We start from the raw sequence: 6,267 nt of genomic DNA on the forward strand, positions 1-6,267 counted from the left end.
GCATGAGACAATAAACCAAGGTCTCGTGTGCAGCAGCACACACTTGCAACACTGAAAAAGAACCCATGGCAACGAGAGTGTCATTCTCTGCCAAATTATGTAAAAATAGATGGGCACAAGCTGATTAAAGCATTGGACTTTCAATCTGAGGGTCTCAGGTTCGAATCTCGGTAACAGTGCCCGGTGGGTAAAAGGTGGAGATTTTTCTGATCTCCCAGGTCACCATATACGCAGACCTGTTTGTGCCTGAACCCCCTTCGTGTGTATATGCAAGCAGAAGATCAAATACGCACCTTAAAGATCCTGTAATCCATGTCAGCCATACCCAGCATGTACACCCCCCAAAACGGAGTATTGCTGCCTACATGGTGGGGTGAAAACGGTCATATATGTAAAACCCACTCATGTACATACGAGTGAACGTGGTTGTTGCAGCCCACAAACGAAGAAGAAGCAGAATGTAGAAAGAAATCCACTCTCATAGGTACACAAATATATATGCATGTAATCAAGGCTGACAAGCACGTTGGGTTATCATGCTGTCAGGCATCTGCCTAGAAGATGTGAGGTAGTGTATATATGGATTTGTCTGAACACAGTGATGCCTTCTTGAGAAATTGAACCTCTACCCTATTATATGTTTGAAGGATACCCCAAAAGAATTACTGGTGACCGTGCAAGCCAGTTGCTGGGCCGGTCAGTCTTGAACCATGTATAGTATTCACTGGCTCTTAGAGTCTGAAAGAATTCAGGGACCTAGGGCAGGGTCGTTATTTTTTCGGTGTGACCCTCTGTGGGATAGAACTCGGATCAAACTTCAATTTATTACTGTTAAGTATTTATTCTACCCAATGAGAGGGCATCACCCCAGAATCATGGTTCGAGTGTGCGTGCTAGCTATCTGGGCACATTGGGTTTAGCCCCAACACTAGCTGCTTTCAAGGGCCGCTTGGACACTCACTGAAGCAGTATTCCCATCCTTTATGACCCAGAGTGCCACCACTAATCACAACCACGCATACAAGTTTTAGAACAGTGACGAGCCCAGAACAGCAAACAGGCCACTACCAAGCCTCATGCGTCTGACAAGATCAAGATCAAAATAAATTCGTGTCCAACTCGTTCTGGGCGTCTTAATGGGATACCTAATGTATGATACAGTATAAAGTCTATTGCAGTTCACTATCTATTGTACTTGGATGTGTCTGTTACTCCGACCAAACTTCAAGTCTTGAATAGCAGACAAGTCGTTAGTCATCGTGGCGACAATTGCTGAAGGCCAGATCAGCACGTTGGGTTTACGAACATCAGTCGTCTAACTCCTTTTTTGATTTTCTTCTTTTTTTTCAGATGTGGTGATGGTCTGTCTAGATCAGTCCACACGATTTGACGCCTTGAAACTGAAACAAAACCTGCTAGCTGAAAGATATAGTTGTCACCCTGAATACGTTTTCCGTGTTCATTCGGATCAACTTCCGGATAGCAAGCGAACGACTCATCACAGTTCTTTGAGCCGCGCAGATTCAAAGTTTGCTGAGTGTCACATTAAAATATGTGATATGAAGAGGTATCTGTGCTTGTTATTTTCTTATGTTTCGACAAATGATGGGAAGTAGGCTCTTGAGCATCTGTAGCTGTTGTAATAGCACAAAACGATCTGTCAAGTGTTAGGACAAGTGAAGTTTTTGAACAGTGCTTGTAAAAAACAACAACCCCAAACAGAAACACACACACACACACACACACACACACACAAAGAGAGATGTCCCATCGGACAACGTTCCACACAATAATTGCCTTTCAAAAAGAAAAAAAAAGTAACTGATGTTTATCGAGGGAAAAAAAACAACAAAAACAAACCACCAAACTTAACGTTTCTTTAGAAATTGTTCAGTTGATATTTTTAGAAAATGCATCGGATTTGGAAGCTATTAATTTGGTAAAAAAAGATGAAGTTATAATAATAATTATATTTTCAAAACAAAATCACCGGAGTTGAAATGAAATGTAATGTCGCACTTTAGCATCCTGAATTCCTGGAGCTGAATTTAGGATGCTAAAGTGCGATTATACCATTTCTTACTAATGTTAGTTGTTCTGTTTCTGAGTGAATATTGATATTTTTGTTTTGTTTGAATTTTAACACTTGTCAACAGGTCAGAAAAAGTTCCATTAACATTATTTGTGGAACTATACCAAGGTGAAGAAAAGAGCACAGCATGCATTCTGAGGTACCATTGGATAAATTTTGAACATGTATCCCAAGATACCATTGAACCAATTTTGAATTTAATTCAATAGATTTTATTTCATGAGGGTGGAATAAGCAACACAATCCTTTCATTTTTTTCATTTTTTCCATCCAGCCCTTGATCTGTTGAGTCTGTTGAGCTGGCTATTTTTTTTCTTTTAGCTCTGTACAAGATACACTGATCAACATCACATTAATATGTTTCTAACATTTAGGACTAAGTGAGATAGCTACACACTCTTCTGATCAACACCATATTAACATGTTTATAGCATTTAGGCCTCAATGAGATATCCACATGTATACTCTTCTGTTGGCTTAAGAGAAAAGAAGTGAAAGTTACAAATGATAATTGATCATTGTAGATCTAGTGTCTGAATTTTTTCACAAGCTTTGCAGCACTCACACCAGCTCAGCTCCAACAGACTGGTGCTTAAGGAGCAGGATATATCTTGTTCTTGTTTTATTACATAAATTTTCTGGCTTAATATTTATTTGTCCCGGTATGCTTTATGAATTCTCCAGTCATTGTACTACTGTAGAAATGACCAAACATCTGTGGAGTTAAAACTGTGCAAGGTACATTGACATACTGTTTCTTGACATAAAAAAAAATCAAACATACACTGATATAAAGGAAAACAAAATCCACATGCGTCTGCCTATAGTTTGCTCACCAAAATGTCATGCAGAGGCATACACATGTTCACACACACACACACACACACACACACAACACACACACTCACACATGCGCACGTAAACACACACACACACACACACAGAGAAAAAGAAAACGAAAACAAACACATGAATCTGTCAAATATTCCAGATAATAATCTGTCATATATATGCAAATATTATGTATGCAAATATGTATATGCAAATACATGCATATGAACCCATATTTGCAAATATGTATATGCATATACATGCATATCAAGTCATATTTGTATATGTATGATATGTATGATTGTCAGTTGTGTCCAACTTTGACCACCAGAACAGCAGAGGAGGCATCTGCTGTCCTGACTACTTGGGCTAGAATTTGATATAAATATTAGTGGAGAGTGTCCAGCCAAAGTTACATCCCCACTGTCGGTCAAGAGTGTTTTAGGACAGTTGGCGCTGGGATGGTTCCCAAAGGACAACTAGCCCACAAGGCTGCAGCACTAAGAGCCAGTGCAAGAACTCATTAATGTTCACATGCAAATGCATGCTCACACATGCACACACACACACACACACACATATTTAAAGAAATGAACTTAACTACAGGTGTGTGATACATGCATGTTTTCAGACATTGTGAAAAAATGGCATCCCCTGATCAGCAAGCGATGTCAGAGGTGAAGATAGAGATTGATGTGGCTGAAGAACCACTGTGGATGACACAGGATCAGTGTTCAGGTCAGTTGCACATTCATCTTTCTGATTTTAATTTAAGAAGACATTTCCTATCCGGGCCCAGTAGTATGGAACAAACTGCCCTTCTCACTCAGCCACGTGGATTCCTCAATACTGGTCAGTTGTAAAAAGTATCAAAACACAACTCTCCCATTCTGCCTGCCATCTTTGTGACAAATTTGCTTGTCATGAATGTGTGTGGGGGGTGTGCATTGGTTTGCATGTCTGTGTTTGCATACACTTGATTGTGTATGGTGTACCTGATGCAACATGTATTGTAAACACCACAAACTCCCAGGTGTGAGCATCAATCTTCATTATAATGATTTAAAGTCCATGTCACTTGAGAGTGTGCCACAATTTGCAGGGTGAGGTCCCACTAAGAATCAGCCCAGTTTGAATCCTTGTTCTTCAACCAGTACAAAGTGACAGCTATATAGAGCTAGTTATAATAATAGTAATTAGTAAATAGTGCTGTACAAATTGTACAAATCCAGTCTTTAACATATCCACCAGCTTTTTTAGATAAGCTTGTTTGTGTATGTATTTTATTTCTTCTTTTCTTTTTCTTTTTTTTTTTTGGAGGGGGGGGGGGGGGGGGGGTGCTTTGTTTTCTTTTTGTTTGTTTTGTTTTCTTTTGTTTTGCCATCACAGTCAGGTAGATTATGACCATTGTGGCTGACTGATCAACTGAATGTTAAGCAGTATTGCTAAACCCTTTGAATCCCAAACTTTGTGATAATTTTTTTTAGAGGATGATGATTCTTTTATGTCTGTTAACAGGTCTGGGCCAAATACTTACATTGTGAACGTAGCTGTGATAGTTTACTTCTTATTCTGATTTTTACATTGATCACCTTAGTGTTTGATGATGATAGATGATGGTGATCAGTTCAGGAAGAGAGATGTTGTTAATGACATTTGACTGATAAGTGTTGCAGGTAGCACATGTGAAACATCTGAAAATAATGTGAGCACAGCCTGTGAGACAGGCACTTGGAATCCATCAGCTGCTGTGTTGGAATCTGAACCAGACAGACACACAGACAGTGGTCCAGGTATCAAAACTGAACCAGTTGATCACTATGTGACAAGTGATATGTATCACCAGTTCCAGTCTGTAGACAAAGGGGAAAGGGAAGTAAACATCAAGTATGGGTCTCATACTTCAATGACTTCTGAATACTCTCAAGCAAACTTTTGTCATGATCGTTCAGAGGTGAATTTTGATATCCAGAGTGAATGCTGTAACACAGCAAACACCATCACTAATGTCATCAAGGCTGAACCATTCACAGTAAACATCAGCACTGATGTCATCAAGACTGAAGCAGTCACATCAAACACCATCACTGATGTCATCAAGACTGAACCATTCACAGTAAACACCATCAGTGATGTCATCAAGACTGAACCAGTCACAGAAAACACCATCACTGATGTCATCAAGACTGAACCAGTCACATCAAACACCATCACTGATGTCATCAAGACTGAACCATTCACAGTAAACACCATCAGTGATGTCATCAAGACTGAACCAGTCACAGAAAACACCATCACTGATGTCATCAAGACTGAACCAGTCACAGAAAACACCATCACTGATGTCATCAAGACTGAACCAGTCACATCAAACACTAGCACCGATGTGCAGACTGAAGCAGTGACAGACATGATGGCAGTGATGTGTCATGCAGCCAGATCTGAATCCACCTCTAGCAGAAATGAAGACAACAGACCAGCAGGTGATAACCAGGTGTGTAAAACCTTTACTTGTGATTTCTTCAACAAGAGATGCTGTAAAAGAACATAACATCCTTTGCTTCCTGTAACCATTACAAGTTCTCTGGGCTGTGGTTGTGTCATTGCTCAGATATCTGCCTGTTATTATATTTCTTTTCATTAAAGTTATACTTTAACCTGTTGCACACAGCTGTTGCAATTTATAAAGCTGACAGGGATGACGAGCTTTTTTTCTGACAATTTTCTGATGATCAGGGAACATGCCATTATTACCTGACAAACTTTTACTAAGATTGATACAAAGAATATGTTATTGTGTGACCATTTTTGACTCGTGTATTTAAACAAAGAGTGTCCATGTAATAACCCAGTTTTGGTTCTCTTTGTGTCTGTATGTATGTCTGTGAGTGAATGTGTCTGTGTGTGGTTGCCATGGGGGGTTACCAGTACTTACATCTTATTGATCCAAATTCTGTTTTGCTCATCATCAGAAAAGAATGTTTGTCAAACTGAAAGTTGCATGCTGAAAGCGGAACAATTGAATCTAAAGTAACCAACATCTGTTGGCATTTCATTGTTTTTTCATTATAATTGAGATCTATGAAATTTTCAAACCTTTCCTGTCTTCATCGCATCTTTACCTTTTAAACGGATCATAACAAAATTGTCAAATGTATTTCTGGGCCTAATATACACCATAACCACTCTGGAGAAATCCAGAACTTTGGGTAAATTATTATCGGCAGATCTGACCCATTGTCACACTCCGCACAGTACAGACTGAAGGTCCATCACAACCTCTCTGTCTGATCATAGATGCCATTAAAAAAGGCTGCTCATTCTCAGAGCCCATGGGAATAAAT

At 39.4% G+C, this 6,267-nt stretch overlaps 1 long non-coding RNA gene across 1 annotated transcript; it reads left to right on the forward strand.

Annotated features, from left to right (window-relative positions):
* Positions 1-1,517: 1,517 nt before the first annotated feature.
* Positions 1,518-4,908, forward strand: LOC143277245 (uncharacterized). Its single transcript, XR_013053707.1, has 3 exons — positions 1,518-1,567; positions 3,555-3,661; positions 4,600-4,908. It is a non-coding gene; the product is annotated as an uncharacterized LOC143277245 (long non-coding RNA).
* Positions 4,909-6,267: the final 1,359 nt, after the last annotated feature.

This window comes from Babylonia areolata, chromosome 33 (genome assembly GCF_041734735.1).
Source record: "Babylonia areolata isolate BAREFJ2019XMU chromosome 33, ASM4173473v1, whole genome shotgun sequence".
Lineage (NCBI taxonomy): Eukaryota > Metazoa > Mollusca > Gastropoda > Neogastropoda > Buccinidae > Babylonia > Babylonia areolata.